General features: G+C 39.2%; 1 long non-coding RNA gene across 1 annotated transcript; it reads left to right on the top strand.

Annotated features, from left to right (window-relative positions):
- The first annotated feature begins 20,498 nt into the window (after positions 1-20,498).
- LOC106144299 lies at positions 20,499-24,506 on the top strand. The gene is made up of 3 exons (XR_001229366.1): positions 20,499-20,539; positions 22,450-22,533; positions 24,429-24,506. It is a non-coding gene; the product is annotated as an uncharacterized LOC106144299 (long non-coding RNA).
- Positions 24,507-27,085: the final 2,579 nt, after the last annotated feature.

Genomic DNA, 27,085 nt, shown 5'->3' with positions numbered 1-27,085 from the left:
ACAAAGAAACCCTGTCTCAAAGAAGAAGAAAATAAAAATAATAAAATAAACAAAGAAAAAGAAATAATTCTTGAATTTTAAAAGCAGAGAAGACATCCCCAGTTCAAGTATAATTCACACAAGATTGACAATGTTCTTGAATATCCTGCCCACTTCCATTTGTTTGCCTTCTTAGTTAGCAGTATCAAATAAAGGAAGTACACTGCCCAGAGTATTCAGGAAGGGATGGTATAAACATCTTCTTTCTTAATATGGAATGGCTGTAGCCTAACCGAGCAAGGCCTCCAGAATCACACAGGTATGTGACTAGCAATACATTGACTACACCCATTATTCAAGAGGAAGAGGCAGGGAAATCTCTGTGACCTTCAGGCCAGCCTGGTCTATGAGAGAGAGAGAGAGAGAGAGAGAGAGAGAGAGAGAGAGAGAGAAAGAAAGAAAGAAAGAAAGAAAGAAAGAAAGAAAGAAAGAACTCATCTTATGCACCTAACCTAACTGTTTAAGAATGTTTGGGAAAGTAACTAAGAAAACATTATTATAGGAAATGAAGTTTATGATTTGGATCAAATGCAATTTGGGCAATTACTAGTCCATTTCCTGATTCCACAGCTGTGTGGATTGCTGTTTATGTCTGGATACCCTGACTGGATTATACTGTTTATACTGGATCCCTGCTGGCCTCTTCCCATGCTGGCCTCTTTCTATGCTGACAAGTGAAGTAGCACCAAGTTCTGGATGACCTGCATTGTATTGCACTGACCTTTTCTTGTTTCTGCAGCTCTAAGGAATAAATAGCTGGTTGTGATTTTTTCTGTACAGATTTTATTGTTTGTTTTTGTTCTTTAAATTTTCAAAGATAATTCTTGATGTTCAATTTTGTTTGTGGAATTTGTAAAGTTTTTTACATATACAATCATGCTGTTCATGATGAAACGGAATTTTCCTTCTCTATTATTTACTGTTTTTTTGACCAGAGAAGACAAGAAAGTGCAGAGGGTTCCTCCATTTCATATTCTAGCTAAGGTCATCTCAGTTTAACTAGAATTTGATCTCCCTGATGGAAAATCCTGTGAAAAATTATGCAATCCTATTCTAAGAACTTGAAATCAAGATGCCTCAGTTAAGTTTCTGTTAAATTGCCTGCTTATGTAAACCTCCTGTTTCAGCTAAATGATTATCATAGCTTTAGTTTAACTGTTTTCTTGTTTTGTAAAACCTCCCCTTCAACTGCCAATCAAGAAAGTAAGATTCCATGATGTGGATTTTGCCTTAAAAAAAAAAAACCTTAATCCTAAATGCCCTCTGCTATTCTTGTGTCCAAAATACTTGAATATAGAGCCAGATGGGTCAATTGTATGTCTGAGTGATCTTCTCTAGTGGACACTTTAAATTTATTTTTTTATTATCAGAGAACTCTGCATAGAACTCACCATATCATGTTGACCAGTTGCAAAAATGTCAGGAATAATGTTATTGTGCATAATGCCACCTGGGGTTTTTCATTAGTACAAGTCAACATATTGATATAAGTGTGGAGGCCCAAAGAGGCCAAAGGTCACAGAGTTTGGGACTGTTTTTAGCTTGAGATTATTGTGTTTCTAACTAAACAAACATCCCACCTAGTTGTAAATCAGAGTTTTGCTCTCTCAAGGCTATTGTAAATAAGTGTGACTAGTTGCCAGACCCCCTCTGTGCTATGGAAATAGGGAAGTAGTTGGTTTCTACCTAAAACAAAGGATAAGGATCCGATTAAGTTCTAGTTTCCTTTAAAGAAATAACTTGGGATTTTACTACAGAGCATTTGGTCAAGGGCATGAGTGACTGAACATACCCCATGACTTTCAATTTGTATGATAATGCAGTCCTTTTGTTCTACTCCTACCTTTTGAAATCAGGGGAATATTAAGCTGTTGGAAATTAAACACAGGGGAATTTTCAGTATTCACTGAAATTCCCTCCAAATACTATCCTATGGTTTCTGTGTTTTCTTATTTTTGTTCACGTCTCTGTACTTTTTACTATATTTCTAAAATTCCCATGCCTCCACTCTGGAAGAAAGTTCCTTTTGTCAAGGCTGACCCCCGACAAATGGTGCCACAACATGGGACTGACCTGTAAACCATGATAAACATGAAACAGTGACTGGATGTTCAGAGGAGAACACATGAGGAACTTGTGAGAAATATTGCGCCTCAGGTGGATAGGTAAGTAATGATTGCTCAGAAATAAGTAATAGAATTTAAAAGAAGAGATTAGTGGGAAAGAAAAAAATGGGAGTAAACCTTGTAAATAATAGATACGGGACAAGGAAGAAGCAATCAAATGTCTATACAGTTGATTGGAGATATATTAAAGGATAGAGGAGCAAGAGTACAGCAACATCAGATACAGGAATTTTTAGAATTTATAGAGTAGCTATGCCCTATGTTTTCTGAGTGTAGGACTTTAGACACTGCAGTACGGAAAGAAATTGGGATAAGCATTCAACTGTCTGCACAGCAAATATATTTTGATAGCTAGAGGAGTTGAAATAAAGCAGAAAAAAAGACAGAGATTTCTAGAGTTTGTAAAGATTATATTTCTGCCCCCATGCTGGCAGCTTATCCACCACCAATTTCTGGCTGCTCCATGACTTGGAGAGGTGAAAATAAGGTCTCACTTTCGCCTCTACAAGCAGAAGTGCTATGGTCACCAAGTCGCAACCTCTTTTGATGCTGACTGAGTGATAAGAGTGAAGGGAATACGGCATTTGACTTAGTAGTGACATATGGTACTACAAGCATATGCTGTGGTCAGTTGAGTCTGACCCACACTGAGCAGTAGAGCCAGGAAATGTGGGAGACAAAATAGTTTAAAGAGCTATTTATACCTCCTACAGTCAGCACCCAGAGTTGGCCAATAGGACAGAGTAGAAGATTCAGGAATTCTCCTAATTTTATGATTACAAGATTTTTTTTTTTTAAAAAAAAAGAGGCAAGTGTTGTTCCTATTTTCGGCTGGCTTTCTTGTCTGCGGGGTTAGAGGGTAAAGACGTTACACTGGGAAAGGAGACACAGACACGCGGCGGTCCCATGTGGGTGCACTTTAATGGGGGAGGGGTAACAACAGGTAGGTACAGGTGTGCAGAGACAACAGGAGAGGCCGGAGAAAAGAGGGAAGGGGGTTATGGTGACCCTCGCCTTTTAACGAGGGATGCAAAGGCTTCTGGGAATGTGTCCGTAGTCCAGGGGAATGCTAGGAGCTGTAGTTCCGCAAAGGAACAACAGCAAGGATAGTAAAAATTATTATTGTCATGATCTGTTCTGTCCTTTTAAGTGACAAGCCATGCCTATTTCACACCCTGTCCACTGAGGCAGACAGATCTTCCTTCCTGCTTGCAGCCTGACTTTCTTCCTTTTCTGTCTCCCTCTTGAAGAGGCAGCTTCTTCCTCTCCCATGTCTCCCTTCTCTCTCTTTCTCTCTCCTATCTCTCTTCTTTTTTTCTCTCTCTTTCTCTCTCTCTCTGCCTCTCAGCACTTCTTCCCTTCTCGCTTTCTCCTCCATAAACCACTAAATAAATATTCAACCTTACTCTGCATAACATGCCTATACATCTGTCTCTCGCCTGCTGCCACCACATGATTAGTTGCCCAGGACCAGCCACCTTCAGAGACCTGCAGTGTGGTCTTGTACATAGTTCCTGATTGGGACTGCCTGCCACCACTTTAGGACCTGCAGCATTACTGCCATTGCAGCTACTTGGGGATCCACATTTTTTAATTAATCCTTTACAATTATGGCTACATCAGACTAAGTTTATGAATATGGCAGTCTCAAAGCTGTTACAATGAGGACACCTGAGAACCTGAGCTAAATTTTCCCGGTCAGTCACAGTCTGTGGAAGGATCACTGAACATGCCCTGTGACCTGCCAAGGCAAAAGAAAAAAATGAGAGACTGACTGCCTGGTCCAAAGTACCCAAGCAGGATGGCAAAACAGTGGAGGAAGCATGACCTGTGCCCAGTCACATAGCTCAGCTTCAAATACATATTTTCTACATATGACAGCCAAGCTGCAAAAAAGTAGTCTCAGGGAATTGCAGCTCCAGACCCAGAGAGGGATCTGTCAAAATATAAATAAGCAAATTAAGCCTGTCAGCTAGGCAGATTTGCAGTCTGGATTAAAAATAAATCAGAGAAGTGGAGATTAATTCAGGGCTTAAGAGAAGTTAATGCAACCATGCAGCCAAAGGGATCATCACAACCAGGGCTGCCTTCTCCTACAGCTACAAAATCATTTTAGACTAAAAAGACTGTTTTTATACCATCCCTTTAGCACCACAAGATTGCCAAAGATTTGCTTTCAGTATCCCCTCAGTTAATTTCAGAGAACCAATAAAAAGCAAGAGGCCATACAACAAAGAAAGTTAGTATGTTTTGTGGGACATATCAGAGCACATTGAAATCTTCCAAGTCCATTAGCTGAAGGTAATGCTTTAGCTAATAAACTTACAAAAATAGTTGCTGTATCGCAGGCTGAACTTGCTCAGCGGTCCCACACTTTGCATCATCAAAATTGTCTAAGTTTACAAAAGCAATTTAAATTAACAAGGGAAGCTGCTTACCAAATTATTAAGCAATGTGAGATGTGCCCACAATATTTATCTTATATGGGGTTAAATCCCTGAGGACTACTTCCTAATAACATATGGCAAATGGATGTTACTCATGTCTCAGAGTTTGGATAATTGAGGTACGTGCATGTGACAGTTGATATATATTCAAAATTCTTGATGGCCACTGCACAAATGGGGGAAGCTGGCAAGCATGTAATAACTCATTGTTTAAAATGCTTCTCATGTATGGTAACTCAAAAATAATAAAGACAGATAATGGATCCAGATATGTTAATAAAGCATTTCAGCAATTTTGTGCCCAATGGACTATCAAACATAAGACTGGAATTCTTTATAATCTTCAAGGGCAAGGAATTAAGGAGCATGCTCATAGCTCCTTGAAAACACAACTTCAAAAGTTAAAAACAGGAGAATTACATTCTCAAATTCCACATAATGCCTTAAATCATGTACTGTTTAGGCTAAACTTGAATATCAATGTCAATAAGCAATCAGCAGAAGACAGATTATAACATAATGGCACAAAAGCAACCTTTGCTAAAGCAAGGTAGAGAGACCCTTGCACTGGAAGATGGAAAGGATCTGACCCTGTATTAATTTGGGGTCGAGGATATGTCTGTGTTTGTCACAGGATGAAGATCAAGTGAGATGGCCTTCCAAAATGCCTGATTTGATGTGTCCAGCAAAAGAACACCAGACCAATGACATCATAGCTGCTAATGCCCCCATGGAGGAGTCAGAATGAAAGTTCATGGTCCTGCTTTCCTGGCCCCACAACAAGGGATGCCTGATCCATGAAATCTTCTGCCACCATTCTACACAGCGGATGCCATTCTACACTGCAGGATGCCGGGCTTTCTCCAGACACTCAGGATCCACATAGCTACCGAGACCATGCTGCAACAGCTGTGATAATTACTACTTTCTACACTCTGAATCCTGCTTACTTTGGAGCTGTACTAGAAATACAGAACTCAGATTGCCAATGAGGTATTCAATCTGCTGTTGAAATGTTAAGAGCCTAAGAACTGAGATCTCAATTTTCCCCTCAGGGAAAAAGGGACAGAAAGCCCTTTCAGATGAGAGGAGGGTAGCCTAAGGGGTTTTTTTCTGTTCCTCAAAGACTGGGACAGTTGCTTAAAAGCAGACGTGTATTTGGACTCTTACCCATTACAAAAATCTTGTGTTTTTTTTTTTTATTACAATGGATTTAAGAAAAATAAGATTCGGTAAATAGTGCTATGGTATTGACCTGATAAATCATGTTGTGGTATTGACATGTTAATATTTTAGTTCACTATAAGATGTTAATGGTTCAAAAATGGTCAGAACTTGTTTAAGAAAAGCTTGGCACTAGTAATGTTCACTATAAGATGTTAATGTTTAGAAAATATTTAGAATTTATCTAAGAAAAGTTTGACACTAGAAATCAATTCTTACATTTTGTATGTTTTATGAGACAAATTTAGTGTTTGATATAGCTGAATACTCTAGACCAATTCACAAATAGGCATTCCAAACCCTGGCAATCCTCCATTGCTTTAATAAGGAGATATATTAGCCATTGAAGTATGCATAGCATAAAGCATTATCTGCTTGTTTATCATTAGTTTATTGTTAATGAACTCTCTTGACAGAAACCTGGCTCGAAGATGCAGAGCCCCATACTTTCTCCATTAATGCTTTGTTTACAGAGGTCAGCAGTCAAGGACAGGATTTGATCCTCTTTCCCCCTGGGCACCTAAGACATGGACTTGCATAAAATAAAATGCATGTTCTGAAGATGGGTAAGACTGGGAAACGGAGAAGTATTCATTAAAAGGCAGGCATGATCATCTGTCCTGTTGTAGAAGCACAGGCTTTATTAAAATTAATAAAAAGGGAGGAGTTGTGGAGGCCAAAAGAGGCCAGAGGTCAGAGAGTTTGGGACTTGTTTTTAGTTTGAGATTATTGTGTTTCTAACTCAAACATCCCAACTAGTGGTAAATCAGAGTTCTGCTCTCTCAAGGCTATTGTAAACAAGTATGACTAGTTGCCAGACCCCCCTCTGTGCTACTGAAATTGGAAAGTAGTTGTTCCCACCTAAAACAAAAATTTAAGGATCCAACTAAGTTCCAGTTCCCTTTATGGAAACAACTTGGGATTCCACCCACGGAGTGGTTTGCCAATAGAGTGTTTGGTCTAGGGCATGAGTGACTGAACATGCCCCATGACCTTCAATTTGTATGATAATGCAATTTTTTTCTTCTACTCCTGCCTTCTGAAATCAGGGGTATATTAAGTTGTTGGAAATTTAAAAAGGGTGATTTTTCAGTATTTATGGAAATTTTCTCCAAATACTATCCTGTAGTTTCTGTGTTTTATATTTTCATTCACATATTTGTATTCTTTACTATATTTCTAAAATTCCCATGCCTCTACTCTGGAAGAAAGGTATTTTTGTCGAGGCTTGCCCCTGAGAGATAAGATCTTATTGCTTCTATTTTCTGAGTATTTTATTTTATTATAAGAGAATTGCCATGTGACAATGGTTTGTGTCCTGTCAACTGTATTTTAATAAGATGCTGATTCACCCGTAGCAAGGCAGGAAGTATAGGCGGAACAGTCAGGCAGGAAGTAGAGGTGGAGCAATGAGAACAGGAACATTCTGGGAAGAGGAATGCCCATTTTTCTACAGTCGTGATCCAGCCACAGAAGAAGCAAGATGCGATTGCCTTGCTGAATAAGGTACCGAGCCACATGGCTAACATAGACAAGAATAATGGGCTAATATAAGTTACAAGAGTTAATAAGAAGTCTGAGCTAATGGGCCAATCAGTTTATAACTACTGTAGAACCCTGTGTAATTTCTTTTGAACTTAACAACTGTGGGAACTGGGCAGGATAGAAACAGAAGACAATAGAAAATAATTAACTTCATCTAGTGGTTGAGATCTTGTTTTATTCTCATGTTTTTTTTTTCTTTTCAATGTGGTGTATTTTTAATGGTAGAAATCATTACATTGTAGGATATTTGAATTAGAATAAAAATTTCAGTTCATTGTATACAAAAGTATTTTAGTATTTAGTAGTATTGGTTTTCCACTGAGGATTGCCAAAGAGTATTTATGAGATACATCATTCTATTGTAATAGTGAACATTTTATTTAAAAACTTAAAATTACTGTTTAAGGAAACTATAAAAACAAAAATGTCTAACTTGTTCTTCCTGGAATGTTGAGGACTGTTCTTGTAATTGCCTGTGTTTTCACTTCAGTAAACAAGCTTGTTTGCCCCTGACTGTACATTAGCAGGATGTGTTCTTAATTGTCTATAGGTAGTATAAAGGTAAAAATAAAATGCTGCAGGATCCCTGGCAGCTGCAATAGCAGAAATGCTGCAAGTCTCTGAGTGGGGGCAGGCAGCAGTCCCCAGAGCAGCCATTCCCAGTCAGGGATAGCATACAAGACCATATCGCAGTTCTCCAAAGGTGGCTGGTTCCAGGTGGAGAGCCACATGGTGGTGGTGAGCAAAGGAGAGATGGATAGGCACACAATGCAAAGTGAGAATGGATATTTATTACATGGGTTATGGAAAGAAAGGGGGAAAGAAGAAGAGCAGAGAGAAGTGCAGAGAGAGATAGAGAGAAGAGGAGAGAGAGAGAGAGAGAGAGAGAGAGAGAGAGAGAGAGAGAGAGAGAAGGTAGAGACAGAAAGAGAAGGGACAGATGGAAGCTGCCTCTTGAAAGGGAGATGGAAAACGGGGAGACTCAGGCTGCAGGCAGGAAGTAAGATCTGCCTGCCTTGGCAGACAGAGGAGGGAGGGGGCATGGCTTGTCTCTTAAAGGGAGAGAACAGAACATTACAGGTAAGATATGTGCCTGATTACAGGATATATGCTTGACCCTGATTACGAAATGGCAGGAAATACATAGCCTTGTGAGTTTTGCCTTTATAAATTCATGATTAACACAATATTGAGAGTGTTCTTATGTATTCAGTGTCAGTATTTAATAAAGTCTCTTATTAGTTAACTTTCTTCATTGTCATGTTGAATCTCTGAGTGACCTCAGACCTATAACACTACAATTCTATTTCTTACAAAGTCTATGTCTGGTTGCAATACCAAGTTAATCCTGGTTCTGTAGGGTGAAATAGAAATTACTTTCATTTGCTATCCTTCACTGGAACAGTTTTACAAATTTTCTGTGTGGATAGCTGAGGAAGTTCTAAGTGTGTGTAAAGAGTCAATAAAGAAATGCTTTTGAGAAGGCCATGCAAAAATCATGACAGGCCCCTAATTACTTAATTAAGCATAAGTCCTAAGCCAACTCCCACTCCACACAGGTGATACTTTATAAGAACAAAGCCTGGGACTTGTCCAAGACTTGCCAAAGAATCAAAAAGCTATAACCTTATCCCACCCCTGATAACCCTAACTAATTAGACATGTACTAATATGATTGTAGTATCAATAATAAAAACCCAGAGGCAGAAATCAGGGTTCAATCTGAAAACCAAAAAGTCTACTGGAGAAGTCTTACTTTTACCATGGCTGGGCAACTGCAAACTAAGCAGACAGCCTCTCTCTCTCCTCTCATTTTGTATTTTCTCTAGTTCTGGGATTAAGAGCATATAACTCCCAAGCACTGGGATTAAAGTGTATACTACCACCACCTGGATTTTTTTTTTCTGTATTGATCTTGTGTAATCCAAGGTGGCATTGAAATCACAGAGATCCATCTGACTCTATCTCTTAAATCCTGGGATTAAATGAGTGTTTCACTATTGCCTGACCTCTGTGGCTTAAGATTTCCCTCCAGTCTTCAGTCAATATTTACTTATCAAGAAATTAATAATATACCACTATATATGATTGCCACCTGAATAAGCCAATCCTAAGCAGAATGGTCACTCTGCTTTTAAAATTCCCATAACTGTTCTTAAAAAGAGCATACACATTCCTCTTGGGGGTTTTGCCTTTTTATACAGGTGTGTAATTCCATGTGTATGTGGCATAATAGATGCTCTTGCTGGTTGCATTAACACAGGTAGTTTTTTGGGACTCCTTATGTTCCCTAACATATAAATATCTATTATTGACAAGGATTGCTGTCTCAGAGCTATGAAAAGTAGAAAAGACTTTCACAGTGTAGGCTCAAAATTTCAGTCTTCCTCTGGTCAGTATGCAAATGTTGACAAAGATTACAGAAAGCATGATTGTGGGAGCCAGCCATGACAAGCTAAGTATGGGCTGAAGCAGGGTTGCAGGAAGAAATACATGCTGAGATTACCCAACCTCCACCAAAGAACAGACCATTCAAAGGAAATGTCTAACATTCCAACCACTGTAGACAGGACTACCTGCCAGAACACACTCACCAGGACACCCCTAGATAAATGTCAGCTAATCAGGAGCCCTAAAACCTCAGAAGCCCCCACCTTTACTACTATAAAATCCGATTCTAATTGAGCCCAGGGCTCTCCGTTTATTCTAATATGTTGGACATGCAGAGAGACCAAGTTTGCATACTTGATTAAAATAAAGGCTCTTTGCTTTTACATACAGGACTTGGTTTCCTTGTTGGTTTTTGCAGGGACTTTGCATATTTAGGCATATCATTTGGGGGCTCACTGCTTGGCCCATTAGCCCTAACCTCTTACTGGCTAACTCTCACATCTTGATTAACCCATTTTTTATTCATTTATTTATTAAAGATTTCTGTCTCCTCCCTGCCACCGCTTCCCATATCCCCCCTCCCCCAATCAACTCCCCCTGTCTTGTCAGCCCAAAGAGCAGTCAGGCGACGAAAGGAGACAGAGACAGAGTCCCACATTGGAGCACCAGACAGAAGTCTCAAGGTCCAAATCAGGAGCAGAAGGAGAGACAGCAAGAAAAAGGAACTCAGGACCACAAGGGGTGCACCCACACACTGAGACAATGGGGATGTTCTATCGGGAACTCACCAAGGCCAGCTGGACTGGGTAGGAAAAAGCACAGGATTAACCCATTTTTAATAATGTGTGTAGCACTATGAGGTGGTGGCTTACTGGGAAAGAGTCTAGCCTATATCTGTCTCAGGTCAGAGAAGCATGGCAACTGCCTCACTTCCCTTCTTCCCAGCATAGTGTTCTGTCTACTCCATCCACCTATGTTCTGACCTATCAGGCCAAACAGTTTCTTTATTAATTAACAAATGAAACAACAGATAGATAGAAGACCCACCTATATCAGATAGGTGGCTAGGCTATGTAGCCTTGTTGTAATGTAGCAAGGCTGCCAGCCACAGGTGTAGGGGGCAGATGTATCCCAATAGGATTTCAAATACTGAACAGAGAATCTGGGGTTAACTTCTGTGGCTTGGAGAGGATAGCAATCTTCCCCCCCCATCCTGCATACTACCCTCCCCATCCCATGCTGGTGGATGAGTTCCCTCTACCTACCCTGGGTGTGGTGTATCTCAACTTCAGGTCAAAACTGACCAAGGTTTGACTGGAACATGAGGGCCTGCTTGTTTTCATTTCTGTTTTGCCCAGTTCCCACAGCTGGTAAGCCCCAAAGAAAATCACACAGAGGTATCAATAAGGTATAAACTAACTGGTCCATTAGCTCAGACTTCTTATTAACTCTTATAACTTATATCAGCCAATTATTCTAGTATATGTTAGCCACATGGCTCAGTATCTTTTCAGCAGGGCAGGTCACATCCTGCTTCTTTGGTGTCCGAACAGTACTGGGGAGAGAGCTTCCTGCTTCCCAGAATATGCCTGTTCTCATTGTCCTGCCTCTACTTCCTTTCTGGTTGTCCTGTCTATATTTCCTGCCTGGCTACTCACCAATCAGGGTTTATTTAAAATGTAATTGACAGAATATAGGCAATTCTCCTGCACCACTTTCTCCCCTTTTATTTAAACAAAGAAAAATATCCATAGTCCGTTTTTTGGGAATGCAGGCATAGTATTGCAGGCTACTTCCTGCTGATTGGAGGTACTGATAATCTTATGGGGACCTAAAGAAAATTTAGAATTATGATCAAGTCCTGACGGGAGTATCCTGTGAGGCTTGATCATCTCAGGAAGCATCTTGAATCTGTTCTGGATGTAGATCTCAGACATCTGGGCCATCGGTTCCTACCAGAGATTGCTCAGGTGGTATTCATTGATCAAACCTGATTTTTCTTAACTCAGAATGAATCCATAGCCTCTTATTTCCCATGGAAACAGAAGCAAAATCTCTTCTCCAAAGTATCATACCTTTTGACTTCAATTTTGGAGTCAAGGTATTTTCAAAATACTTATCTAAAATTAATTCAGCAGCAGTTATAAGTAAATATCTTTTAGCAGTTGTTTCTCTTTCCTCAGCATTTAAACAATTCAAAGAGAGCATAATAACATACAGTATCCAGATTCTCTGTGTATTTTTCATAGTTAACCTCTATTTCTTTTACTTTTACTTTTTGATATAGGGTTTCTGTGTACCTTTGTCCTAGAACTCACTCTGTAGACCAGGCTGTCTTCGAACTCCACAGAGATCCACCTGTCCCTGCTTCCCCAGTGCTGGGATTAAAGATGTATGCTACCGCACCTTGAACTCACAGAGATCTGTCTGCCTCTGCCTCCCAGCCTTTGGGATTAAAGGTGTGTACTACCACACCCACCTACTCTCTTTCTTTTTTATTTTGAAGACTTTAACCTCTTTCGTCACTCTCCCAAGTAAATATAAACATTTTTAACCACAGTAAACCATTTAGAGGATTTTTCATCTTTGAATCTATATTTACTGTATCTCTCTTTTTCTGACCTCAGGAGTCTTTAATTTGCTATGCAATATAGAGAGGATTAAAGCTGTGGCTTTGATGGCTAGATCCAGCCCATTTCTTAGCTTTATGAGATTCCAGCATCATGGCTGAGGTACCAACTAGAGCCATGTTTATTGCCACAACTCTATGGCATTTCAAGATCTTTCCAGCAAGCAAGCTGCAGCAGTGTGCTCACAAACCGCACTCAAATGCTCCATAGTTAAACTGCCTGCCTGAAAGAGTCAGAGTTTGCTTTGGCAGGATGGCCCAGAAAGCTGCATTTTAAAACAACACAGCATTTTTTCTGCTACAGCTGAAAACTGAAAAGCATGTGGTCATCTTTTTATCAACACTATTTAAGTGTTACTTGGCAGGACCTCTTAAAGGAGCTGCAAGGCTTTACAGCTAAAGCTGAGTCAGGAAGCCTCTCATAGATGAGAGTTCTTGCTTGCCTCTAGCTAGCAGAGCAGTCCTGAGAAATTGATGCTACCAAGAAACCATGTGTAACGCTGTTATTTTGTTCTAGAATTACTTCCCAAGCTGTCTCAGGCTTTATGAGGATGCAGTTGTCCAGATATTGGTGCCATTCTGTTGACTGAGGTTTCTGACCTACCTGGTTTCTGTCCTCCCACCAGTTCCCAAAGAAAATCACACAGAGGTCTCAATAAGGTATAAACTGATTGGCCCATTAGCTCAGGCTTCTTATTTACTCATAACTTATATTAGCCCATTATTCTAGTATATGTTAGCCACATGGCTTGGTACCTTTTTCAGCAGGCAGGTCACATCCTAATTTTTCGGTATCTGAACAGGACTGGGGAGAGAGCTTCCTGCTTCCTAGAACACTTCTCTTCTCATTGCCCTGCCTCAACTTCCTGTCTGGTTTTCCCGCCTATACTTCCTGCCTGGCTACTGGCCTATCAGGGTTTATTTAAAACATAATTGATAGAATATAGACAATTCTCCTGTACCATTTGACCTTGCTTTACCAGAGCTGCTTTGATCATTCTGAACCAATGTGTTATAAATATCTGTCATCATTTAGAGGGTCTGTTTACAAATTATTATTGGTTAATATAAAAAAAAAAACTACTGTAGGTCTCAAATGTTTCACACCGGTACTGGATTTTATGTGATGTTAAATTGAATTTTTTGTTATACTATATGCATGTTTCTGTTCTTGCTTAAAATATTATAGCCATACACCTCTGAGAGAAACCACAAAAAAAGACTACAGTAAAAAAAAAAAAATATGTTGTCTAAAAAGCGAGAGAGATTTTGGTGTGTTGTCAAAATTTTGGGTTAATTCTGGTTAAGGTAAATGTAAATAAAAGGTATATAAGAAATTATATAAGGTCAAAAGAGGATGTAAACTATGTTGGCTATGGTTTCTCATACATGCAAATACTGAATATGCTTGTTTTGTTAAAAAGTTGGTCTATATAACTTTTCTTGCAAACATGGAGCTGAGACAAAAATGATCTATTTTTGCTGTTATGGGTCTGACTTCAGAAATTTATCATGGAGCTCTGATTGCTAAATTGGATTAGCAAAAATTCAGATGACTTTTTGGTATAGATAATGGTAAAACTGCTATATGCTGTTTTTAAAAATTGTATTATGGATCTTCCTTTGTTAGACCCATGTTTTATTTACTTAAAATCTATGCATGGGTAATTTTAATGAAACCACAAGGCATAATTTCATTTTAAATTTTAAATTGCCATTTTGCTAGAGTTAAAAAAAATGGATGCCACATCTCAATTAAAGATGACCACATTGAGTGGGCCTACCAAATCTCCAAGATAATTTGGATTGAGAAATTTTTTTAAATGCCAGTGCCAGGTAATAGTCACCAAAAGTACCAGCTACAATAAAATGGAGCATGCTGAGACCTAAAAAAACAGGCTATGTAGATGCTGCCAAATGTGGGACCAAAGAAGAAGTACTTTATTTTTAATATTTTTAATATTGCAAAAAAACATTTAAAATTTTTAATTTTTTAAACAAATTTATAAGGCTGTGAAATATCTGTGCTATAAAATGTTTTATATTATGTTTTATATTGTTAGGGTTTAAGCTATTGGATAAACTGAGTCATGAATTTTTGTATTGATACTAAGAGGTTTAGACCTCCTCTTTTGGGGAAAGAATGTTGTTCCTATGTCAATCACTCTGGGGTAATTAGAGATTCTATGACCTTGCTAATGAACTTACACTAAAGCTGGATAAAAACTTGTTCAATTGATCTCCTTGGTTAACAACCTTACTTTCAGCTCTGATAGTCCCCTAATGATCTTGCTTCTTATCAACAGATTTGAGCCCCTGGATGAACAGGACCCATGATAGAGTCCTGTCATTAGCACTTGTGAAGGGGGAAAACGTTGGGGCATGGCAGCTTTCTCAGGTCAACTTGGTCCATACCTGCGAAGATGGGTTCTATTGATCAGCAGGTAGACCTGAGTCTCAGTTTGCCCTAGAGCAATGCTCTTAGACTCCCTCCTGTTTTCATTTCATTTTGGGACCTGTTCCTTGCCTTTGCAGAAGACAGCATTAACAGCTAGATATAAACTTGTTATGTGTTTACCTTCTGAATGACTAATTCAGTTTCTTTATTAGCTTTAATTCAAAGTCATTACAGAGTGTTGGAGTTCTAGTCTTGTAAAAGCTGCTAACTTATTATAGACTGTTAAAAATACAAGTTAGTCAATCTTTAAAGTACTGATATAATTAGTTACAATAGTAATCCTTATTTAGTTCTACATATATGTTTTCAGGACTCAGTCTCCTTGTTGCCTTTTGTTGGGACTTCATGGATTTGGGTATAACAATGACCTCAGCTTCCTTTACCAGTCTATTTACCAGTCTAAGCCTGTACCCTATAGAAATCTCCCAACGAGACTAGGTAACCTTACCTTTTTGAACTATACATAATAAATTTACCGAGTTTTCAGATTGTTGGTTAGTTGCTGCCACTCCAGCAGATTATACACAGTGCACCTGATCTATCTTTTCTGAATATATGTCTACCCTTCCTTCATTCCCTTGTCTCCCCAGACACATTTTCAGGAACAAACCATGATGAATGTGGTAGATGGGATTAATTTTTTTCAAATTATTTTTGTAAAATTTATTATGAAAATTACCTGTTGTAATACTTTGTTTTGTACAATCCTGGTCAATGACTCCGTCTCCCTCCTCATCATGATTTAGTCAAATGACCAGTTCCATGGGAAAAAAAAATTTGAAGGCAATGATCAAAGATCAGGTAAGTTAATTTGCACACTTTATCATAGAAGATTAAAAGAAAAGAAAGATTATTTGATAATAATTTATTAATTTATTTGCTTAAAGCACTGCTTATTGCAAAATTTAATTTATTTGCTTAAAGAACATTGCTTATTGCAAAAGATGACTTCAGAACAGTATGACCTAAAAGCAGCTGTTAAAATAAAGCTGTTATTCTTATGTCCATGAAATCCCCCAAAATCCAACAAGACCTAGTCCCATATGTAAAAGCAAAAAAAAAAAAACCTTTATTATACACAAGTTTAAAAACTTGGAGTGATAGGAGAGCTCTGAGCTCAGTTAGAGTTGGGTTTTTATAATAGTAAATGTTGGGGGTAAGGAATTTCTAAGGTTCAAGACCCCTGATTGGCTGACATTTGTCTAAAAGTCTCCTGATGAATGTGTGCTAGCAGGTGATCCTATCTACAAAGGTTGGAATGTTGGGAATTTCCTTTCAATGGTCTATTTCTGGGTGTTGCCTGGGCAGGCTCGATGTGTAGTCCTTATTGGAACCAGGTATTGCTTTAGGGTAAACTACTGAGACTCAGGTCTCTATTAAGCTTATCATGGCTGGGCCCTACACTTCTCCCTTCACAAGTACCAATTACAGGACACAGTCATGAATCCTGCTTGCCCATGGGTTTAAGGAGATAATATTGGAGCCTAAGAACCTTTAGTTAACAGATTTTTCCAGGACAGTGGCCAGCCTACCAGGCCCTGTAGTTTTGTTCTTTTGAGTACAACAAAATTGTAATTATAATCCTGAATATACTCTTGGGTTCTGTGGTTCTGCATAAAGAACCAAATGACTTTTTCTTGTAGGACCATTTTAGTTAACAAATCCTTTAATTGACAACTCTGTGGCTATTTTTCTGGCACTATAGGTAGTCATTTTGTCCCCCATGCCAGGGAGTTATCCCTTATCTCAGCCTTTCAGCCTATTCTGGGCAGAGAGCATGAGATGATGTGCTCCTTTCTGCAACTTCTTCAAGCTAATATCAGAGTATTGTCATCAGGTTTCAAGTAGATTGAAAGGATAGCCAAAGATAAGGATGAAACTCAGGCAATGGGCCACTCATCAGAATCATCTGGTTCTCAGACTGTTGAAGAGCCAGGGATCATTCACATCAGTTGGACTGGTCCACATCAGCTTTAAGGAAGTCCAGAGCTCACAGTCATTCAGAGAAGATTGTAGTCAGCAACTGATGCTTAGATATTTCTGCCAGCCAAATGAAAACCTATTGAGATAAGTTTAAACTTAGAACAGAAGTTAAAAGTTATGTACTGAAAAATAATACATTTGAAAGTTTTAGGACCATATTGATCCATATTGCAGAAAAAGTACAGATAATGGGTATTTTTATATAGCAGGCATAAACTCATATCTTTGAGTCCTACCAAAAACTACAGATTTTGGTTAGAAGCATGTATATTTTTCTGATGTACAGAGAACCATGTATGGATTGGACAAAAATGCCTTTGGCATGATGAAAAACACCTTTAAGTTTATATTTTGATGGCAACCAGAATAAATCTAAAATCTGAAGTGTGATCCAAACAGTAAGTAGTCATTGCTCTATCAGCTTATCAGAACTATACCTGTAGAAGCCAGATTCTATAAAGTCAGTGAGGGTTCCTGGATATGGGATGCTTGAGGCCAAAGAAAAGTCAGGATAGAATCAGGAGGTCTATCTGGTCATGCTGAAGCAGCCAAACAGCCCAGAGTTTATTTCATAACTTACTTGTATGCAAAGACAGAACAAAGCACAGCACAAATGGTCATTTGGTATTTAACCACAAGACTATTCCTGTCCTTGAGTGAGCAGCCTCCTCTCTAACACATGCTCAGAAAAGACAGACCTTATTTTATCTAGACAAAAGGGGTACCATCAATTCTCCCATATACTGCTGTTTGTCCACAGTCTGGACCAGGTCCTGGCAGCAGGTGTTAGACTGGGGGCATCTTTCCCAGTGGTCAACATCACCATAATCTAGGTAGTGACATCACGGTCTCCCATAATCTTCTTTGGTGACCTTTGACCACTGCTAGGATCTTAGAGTCTCTGTTTACTAGAAGTTTTTTAATCTTTATTTTAAATGCCATATTCTGCAGATCTTTGAAGTATGAGGGATGCCTAGGTATATCTGATTAGACAAATTTTGATTCTAATTACTTGTTTTAAGTTTAACTTTGAAAACATATATAGGGAACTAAATAAGGCTTATTCCTGTAATTAATTATATCAATACTTAAAGGATGACTGACTAACTTGTATTTTCTAACAGTCTATAATAAGTTATCAGCTTTCCTATGACTAGAACTTTACATTCTGTAGTGATTTTCAATTGAAACTAATAAAGAAAATGAATTAGTCATTCTAAGGGTAAAAACAGAACAAGTTTGTATCCAGCTGTTAATGCTGTCTCCTGGGAAGACAGGAAAAATTCCCAGAGTGAAATGAGAACAGAACAGGAGGGATCTAAGGGGTAGCATTGCCCTAGGGCAAACTGAAACTTGAGCCTACTTTCCTACTAATCTAAAGAACCCATCTTGGTAGGTGTGTACCAAGTTGCCCTAGGAAAACTGCCTTTGGCCCTACATTTTCCCCCTTCACAAGTATTGATGACAGTACTCAATCAGGAGCTCAAGGGGTGATACTGGAACATCAATACCATCAGTTAAATAGTATTGAGCAATTCTTGAACAAAAGCCATGAGTCTGTTTATGAGGCGGGTGGTGTTGGAGGTCCTTCTGACTATGTGTTGCTTTCATTGGTTAATGAATAAAGAAACTGCCCTGGCCTGTTGATAGGGCAGAACTTAGGTAGGCGGAGAAGATGGAATTGAATTCTGGGAAGAAGAAAGCAGAGAGAGAGAGAGAGAGAGAGAGAGAGAGAGAGAGAGAGAGAGGCCATGGATCTGCCAAAGATAGACGCTTAGAATTTTATCTGGTAAGCCACTGCCATATGTAGCAATATACTGATTAATAAAAAATGGGTTAAATCAAGATGTGAGAGTTAGCCAATAAGTGGCTAGAGCTAATGGGACAAGCAGAGATTTAGTTAATACAATTTCTGTATGGTTATTTCAGAGTTAAGGTAGCCAGGCAGGTTGGATGAACAAGCAGGCCCTTTTTCCAACAATTGGTACTCACATGGTCAACTAAAAACACATAAAACATTTAATTGTATGGGCTACTAAGCTAAACCAGCATGTATACTGTAAAGTTATCTTGACTTCAAAATTTGGGTTTAAGGACATGTTGCTTGGGAAAAGAGGTTCTTCTTTTGTTTTAACAGAAGATGAGAACCTGTGGATTGCTTCTAGGCGAATATGGTTTCATGACCAAGACCTCCTGAAAGGTCGCCATAACCACTCTCAAAAAATTACATCACCTAACTGCTGACTGAGATGAACCTAGCACATAGTATACACCATAAAAAACCTGATTAACAGTACCCCCAAATAGCAAGAAGCAGTATGAATAAAACTATGCTCATATTCCCAAATATTGCTTATAAGTGTTCTTTTACATTTAAAGAAGAATATAATATAGATATGAACAATTTGCATTGGTATAGATCTTTGTTTATTGATACAAATTTAAAGTCAATTCTGTTATATGTATATATCTTCTCTTGATTAAGATATTGTGATTGTGTAGCTCATTTAAAAATGTAATGTATAATTAAGAAATATAGGTTAATAGAGAGTCATCTTTAATAGTCAAGCTCGTAGTCATGTTAGTTAGATTTTCTAATTGTATAGAGATATATTTCAGTTAGGTAGGTATTCTTCAAATTTTCAGAGACCTTCGGAATATGGCATTTAAAATGTTTTAATAACTTAGGACTTTTCATGACAATGAACCACATCTGTTCCTGGCAGCACCAATCTACTTCAAGAGGAAGATGGGCACTGAAGAGGCTCCCTATGGAGTTGGTTAGCCATTTGAGCAAGAAACTGCTCTTGCCTAGGACCCACAGAGCAATGACTGCTGAAATTGCCTAAAGGTGAGATGATCCTTTGGGGATCCTGCTTCATGAAAAAGTCTGCCAGATATTCTACAAGACACAGAAGTGACTGAAAACTGCCAATATAGATTGAAGTGTCTTTGAAATTTCCTGCTCCATGGAAAAGCCTGCTGGATAACATGGGCCAGTAGGCTAAAGACAGATGCCCCAACAGTACAGAGGAACTTTGGGTGACTTTCCAGATAGTGAAATGTTTCTGTCAATTCTAGAGTTTTGGAAGTTGTTTATAATGCACTTCCTGTTTATTTAGTAAGATTCCTTCTTGAGTCTTTGATGGAGTTGTATAATTTATAGTTATAGTTATAATGTTTCTCAGTTATGATAAAAGATAAAGTAGATATAAATATTGTAACTGTAGTTCTTGGTTGATACCTGTTTTGTTATATGTAGTTTTGTTATGTTAAAGTTAAAGCCTTCCTTTTTGTGAAAGCAGAAAAAGGGAAATGGTGTAGAAGGTCCTTCTGGCTATGTGTTGCTTTCATTAGTTAATGAATAAAGAAACTGCCCTGGTCTGTTGCTAGGGCAGACCTTAGGTAGTTGGGGAAGTTGGAACTGAATTCTGGAAAGAAGAAAGCAGACAGAAAGAGACGCCATGGATCCTCTGGAGACAGACACTTAGAATTTTACCTGGTAAGCCACCACCACATGGCAATATACTGATTAATAGAGATGGGTTAAATCAAGATGTGATTATCCAATAAGAGGCTAGAGCTAATGGGACAAACAGTGAATTAATACAATTTCTGTCTGGTTATTTCAGGGCTAAGCTAGCTTGGCAGCTAGGAAGAACAAGCAGGCCCTCCTTCCAAAAGGCATGGACCGAGAGTAAGTAGTAAAAGCAAGATCATTAGGGGGCCTGTTGGCTGAAAGTAAAGTGGTTAACCTAAGAGACCAGTTAAACAAGTTTTCATACCATCTACCTTCCCCATGAGTATTCTATTCCTATCATTAATCTGTTTTTGTAACAAGCCATTGAATCTGTTATTACCCCAGAGTGATTGACGTAGAAACAACATTCTTACCCCCAGGGAAGCATATAAGACTTCTTGTTGCATAAAGAGGAGATCCAAACCTCTTTGATTCTGTAAGGTAACCTTAGTCAGGGAATCTAAAGAGGCCTCTAACTTGAGTATAGGCTGTTCTGTTTTTGAGATCTGAATTGGTGGCTGACTGTAGGGCCTGGTAGTTTTTTTCTTGGAGGATTAAGGCTGATGTGCTCACCCTCATTGCTCCAGCTATTTTCAGTCCAAACAGAGAAGAGAGCAAGATAGCTATTGCTCCTATTGCCAATTTTGCTTTGGTAGGAAAATGGGATAAGGTCAGTGCTGTGGGAGGACCTTCCGCTCCTTCAGCCAATAGCCGCTGAAGTACGAGCCCACTATGCTGCGTGAGCCCTTCAGCTCCTTCAGCCAATAGCTGCTGAAATACCAGCCCACTGGGGCATGGTCTATTTATCTTTAAAAATGAGCGGCAAGCCTCGGTTTGCTCTCTTGTTTCCAGTGCTTGATTCTGGCTCCTGCTCCAGCGACTAGGCTCCTTTCCTGATGGTTGGTGTTTTGTGAGTTTTATCCCCAAAATAAATACCCCTTTAAATCCTAACTGGCGTGGGATTGTTTCGTGCATTAGGTCAGTTCCATTTGGACCTTTGTATAGTATTTTATGTTGGGGAACAATTGAACCATCACACAAAATCCTTGTCTTTTTTTAAGGACTGCCCCATGGATGCAGGGAGTTAATCTTGAATTGCAAGCCCACCATCCAGCAGATGACAAATAGAGGGTGTTATTTTGTATGATGATGATCTGGCTACATAGACCCACTGGGGATTGTCTTACAGGGGGCACTACACAGGTCCTCATACCTGTCACCTGCTGTAGTGAAATTTTTCCTTATTTTCCCAATGGGTAGGAATTTGGGAAGACTGAGGTGTAATCACTAGCTATTGTAATACCAACATAAAAGGTGGTTGTGCATTCAGACAAAGTCAGCATTTTTTAGCCAAATTAGGTGTCAAGTCATTTATCACCTGGAAGGTTTTAGAAACCAAGTCCCATAAAGGATGTTGACTATATGATCTGCTGACCTGGCATGGATGTGATGAATCCAAGTTGTAATTCCATCTACCTTCAGGACTGTTGGAGTTATCAGGATCACAGTATATGATTCTAGTGCAGCTGAAGGGTCTTCCTCTGATGTCTCTTTATGAAGACCCATTCTCCTGGCTGAAACTTGCGAGGCATGGGTGGTGGTGTTGTCTCATAAATGATTCTCAGGCAAGACCATATGTCCTTATGCACAGGAGCCACAGCCTCGAGGGAAACAGCCGGGTTAACATTATCAAATTCAACAAAACGCTCCAATTTTAAGTCGGACAAAATAGGAGGTGTCTCCTAAACACGATTTCAAATTTGGTTAATCCCAAGGTATAGGGTGAATTTGGAACCCTATAAAGGAGGAAAGGAGAAGAGCCACCCAGTCACTACAAGTTTCCAATGTTAATTTGGTAAGGGTCCCTTTTGGAGTCCTGTTCATGCACTCAACCTGACCTGAACCCTGGGGCCTATAAACACAATGTAATTTCCAATTCACTCTCAGTGCCCTTAACAAGAGCTGCATTACCTGAGAGATAAAAGTTGGTCTACTGTCTGAACTTAAGAGGGTAGGAGTACCATACCTTAAAATTATGTCCTCAAGTCATGTTTTGGTGAACATCTGTGCAGTTTCATGTTTTTCAGTTGGAAAAGTCTCAAACCATCCAGAAAATGAATCTATACATACGTTTGCCATCACACGTAAAGCTACTCCCGTCTGTGTACCAGGTGAGCTCGTCATCTGGCAAGGGCTGGTCTTGTAGGTCTTTTCTCAGTCAATGAACGTGGCTCAGGATTCCTTGCAAGCTTCTTCAGTGTCAGCTGCTATCAGGAGGTCATCAATATACTTGACCTTTGACTAGGCATCTCAGTTGACACTTCTATTCATCTGGATCTCCTGCATTGGCTGCTAGGAGGATTCTTTCCATATTTTGATTCTGCTTCTCATTCCCTTCAGCAATGTCCCTCCTCTGTTTGTCCTCTTTGGTTTCTGGGTTGTTATACACTCTGAGCTACTGCTAACAGCTCCCAAATGCTCTTATCTATCTTACAGATGCCCATCTATCTTCTGTAACTTGTGCCTAATGTCAGACACAGCCTGATTAATAAAGACAATAACCATGGCTGACATATTCTCCTTAGTCTTAGGCTATATAGGAGAGTGTGCCCTAAAAGCCTTCATAATCCAGTCTAAGAAGGCTGATAGAGATTTTTGTCTTTTCTTGTAGTATATCACTGACTTTGGCCAAATTGGTGGGCTGTCAGCTGGCCATGCATAGACCTCTCATCAGAACCTGTTGGTAGACCCAGAGCCTCTTCTTACCTTCTGCCAAGTTAAAATTTCTGTTAGGAAAGGTCAGGGAGAAAGCTTGCTTTGTTAGGGCAGGGTTGACAGTTGGGTTTTCAACAGGTCCTGGGACCAACTTCTGGGCCTCTGTCAGAATTCTCTCTCTTTCTTCCATGGTAAACGGCATGGTAAACAACTGATTGTAATCTTCCCAGGTTGGTTGATGGGCGAATATAGCAAAATCTTAAAGGTTAATAAGGGCCCTTGGATTGTCTGAGAAACTGGGGTTTTGGCTTTTCCAGTTATAGAGATCACTAGAGGTGAAGGGTCAATGCTGCATCTGTTCATTGCCCTCCTTGTCCTGTGGGCTGACCCCCTCAAGGGAAGAGTAGCAGAGTTGGCCACCTGGGGCAATTCTCATTGTGCCCATCCTCTGGTGAAGGGTGGGCCTCCCAAATTCCCTGAGACTCCCTGGGCCCTCTCCCTGGCTACCTGATCAGTTCGGGGAGGTGGTCGGTAATGAGGGAGGTGAGAAACGAAGTTCATTCTCTGTACCCCCTAGAAGCACAGGGGCAGATGAGGGCTTAAGATCCTCTCATCTTTTTCCTCCTGTATGGCAAAGATAGTCTTGTTTCTCAGCCCCTGGAAATTAAGGGTTTTAATGAAGCAGAAGGGTATGCTACAAGGTCCTCCCAAGTGATTAGGTAAGGAATCTGGTCTGGGTGTCCAGATTCACCAAAAATCAAGTCTTTTGTCAAAGGTTCCCTCTATCAGTCAAGCGGTTCCAAAAGCTGGCCATTAGGTTTTGCAAAAGATGGTAAGCTTACCCTTTTTAGTTTCCAATTTTTCTTTCTTTGCTCTATTTCTAATTTCTTGAAAATGGTCCAGAATCAAAGTTATGGTAGCGGGGGTACTCTCAGTCTGTCCAAAATCATCGGCATCAGTCTAATTCGGGACATAAACAGAACAATACACAGACACCCGGGACAATGATTCCCCCCACCCCCGCTCAATTTATGTGTTGGTATATAAGCTGTTTGGATAATAAACACAGGGAGATCATCAGGAGAAAGGACCCTGAGATGCCCTTCTGTAATGACCTTGTAAGCTGTGTCTGATTATTCCTTGCGCCTCTGTACCAGTCCAGTTAGGGAAAATAGTTATCTGTGTTGGGGCCCACACAGGCTCTAACAGGAAACCATAGATGGTACTGGAAACCTAACCACTACTCAATGATAGTGAAGTGATGGTCATTGGAGGAGAACTTAAAACCACTAATTTAGGGAAACAGCATAATTTCTACCAACAGTTCTAACATGTGTCTTTATATCCACAGATAAGCACAGACTTCACCTTTGTCAAGGAAACTTCTCATTGCAACAGACAGATCACTGCAGAAAACCACAACCAATTAAAATATAGCTGTGAGCCTTCATCCAGTAACTGATGGAAACATGCAGAGATCCACAACTAAGCACTGGACTGAATTCTTAGATTCCGATCATAGGGAGGGAGGAGTGATATTATGAACAAAGGGGCCAAAACTGTGATGGGGACACCACAGAAACAGCTGACTGGAGCAAGTGGGAGCTCATTGACACTGTTTTGACAGCTGGGGAACTTGCATAAACCTGAACTAGGCCCTCTGAATGTGGGTGGCAGTTGTGTGGCATGGGCAGTTTGTGGGGCCAATAGCAGTGTAACCAATATTTATTCGTAGTGCTTAAACTGGCTTTTTGGAGCTTATTCCCTATTGATGGATACTTTGCTCATACTGTATACATGGTAGAGGGCCTTGGTCCTGCCTCAAGAGATGGGGCAAACTCTTTTACTCTGCATGGGAGGCCTCACCTAAGGAGTGGATAGGGGTGGAGAGGGGAGAAGGTGGAGAGGATAGGAGGAACGAGGATTGATATGCGAAATAAGATTGTTTCAAAAATACTTTAAAAAATTAACAAAATAGAGTTATGCATACATCTACAAAACAGCTTCTACATCTAAGGCTCCAGAAACATTGTGGAAATTGGAGCAGCACGATTATAAGATTCAGAGTAACAGAGAAGTTGACACAAAACTGTATTTTCCTAGTAACATCAGAAGCTATACCTATAAGGTCAGACCAATGTGACTGACCAACAATAAGATGAAAAAGGACCTCACCATTAGCCCTGACAAAGTGTATAAGGAAAGCCCAGGAGGCCATAACCCCACATAAAGAACTACATGTTACTAAGGAATACTGAGAGTAGCAGAAATAGTATTACTAGAAGAGCATGCCAGTTGGTTAACCAATATCAATGGTCAGTTCAGAAAACATAATATTACTAACATTATATAAACTGAGCATATTCTATTTAGGAATATATATTTATATATGCACGTGCATATAATAACAAATAATTAAAAAGAGGTCATGAATTTGAAAAAGAGCAAGGAATAGCTATGGGAAGGGTTGGAGGGAAATAGAAAAAGGGAAAAAACGTAATTCATTATTATCTCAAACATAAAGGGAAAGAAGTCCCCAGTTTTCTAAGAAATGACTTGCTGATATCAATCCCATGAGTTAATTTTTAAGGTGCTTTATATTTTATCAATGTATCAAATTTCAACTATTCCAAAATTCATATGAGACTTTCATTCATACTTTTCTGAATAATTTTGAACAAAATCAAGCATATTAACTAATAACTCATCTGCTTTTTTACATCATTATTCCTGGTACTTTAAACTAGTTCTGTTACAAATTAATTGAATACTCATTTCTTGGAATCCAGTTCTAGAACACCTGGAATCTGCTTGCACTAGTAATGATTTCCAACCATAGTTAATAATTTATCATTCACTGAATACATTCTGTATTGAATGTTTTTCTGTCATGTATTTGAACATTTCAGGGTTTTTGTTTTTACTTGTTTCTTAGCAAGAAAAAAATGAAGAGAATATTGAAAACGTTTTCTCTAGGACACAGTTTAAAAGATCACTTGTCTGTTTTTTTTTTTAACCCAGAAAAGTCACAATGTAAGTAATTCTTATTCTTTATTAGTTTCTGTGTATGTTGTAAAAGTATTTTACTTTTTCATGGAATATACAATTAATAACCAGTTTCACTAAATGCAAAAAAATGCCAAAAACAAAGAATTCTGGTGCCAGCAAGATGGTTTCTGGTTAAGAGAGCTTTCTTTTTATCAGTGGACTAGAGTTCAGGTCAGTCTTCTATATCAGGCAGTTCACAAATACCTAATATTGCAGTTCCAAGGGATATGATACCTCCTTCTCCCTAGCATGTGCACTGGCACAGATAGAGAGAGAGAGAGAGAGAGAGAGAGAGAGAGAGAGAGAGAGAGAGAGAGAGAAATGCTAGGAGCTATCTGGTTTCTAACCACTGTAATTATTCAATTTCATGATAACTATAGCGATATGGAGACCATGAACTCAAAACTAATAGTCTCAGTGTCAGTGATTCTAGTTTATGGAAGAATCCATGCTGGTAGCCATGACAGAGGAGTTGTAGTCAGCAATGAAGCTTATGCACTTCATTTCAACAAACAAGAGCTAAACCCTGATCATCTCCAGAATACCCCTTGCTTCTGCTGTACTTCCTTTGTTTGCTACTGTTGTGTTCCTACCATATTGTGTGTGGTGTGATCACTACGTGAAGGACTCCAACTTTTCCTAGTATAATGTTATTAGTACTTAGAAAAATCCCACACCTCACTGCCTAATTTACTTGCAGATCATAGTTAAGGTGATTTTATAAGAGAAGTGATGATCTATGAATTAATTGTGCTTTCTGGATTAGCCTAAAAGATACAGTGGGTTAGGATAGTTAGTAAAGATGATTTTGGAAAATGGTTTTGGTTATTGTGCCAACTACTCTAATAAAAGACACAAAAAATGCAAAAACAGGCTAAAAGTTACCTTCCCCTTTGTTAGATGTGAAATTTACAAAAGATGAAAGATAAAAACAAGGAAGTTCCATGCATTATAAATGCA

This window comes from Microtus ochrogaster, unplaced genomic scaffold (assembly GCF_000317375.1).
Source record: "Microtus ochrogaster isolate Prairie Vole_2 unplaced genomic scaffold, MicOch1.0 UNK2, whole genome shotgun sequence".
In the NCBI taxonomy this organism is placed as follows: Eukaryota; Metazoa; Chordata; class Mammalia; order Rodentia; family Cricetidae; genus Microtus; species Microtus ochrogaster.
This window is presented reverse-complemented; position numbering and strand designations above follow the sequence as displayed.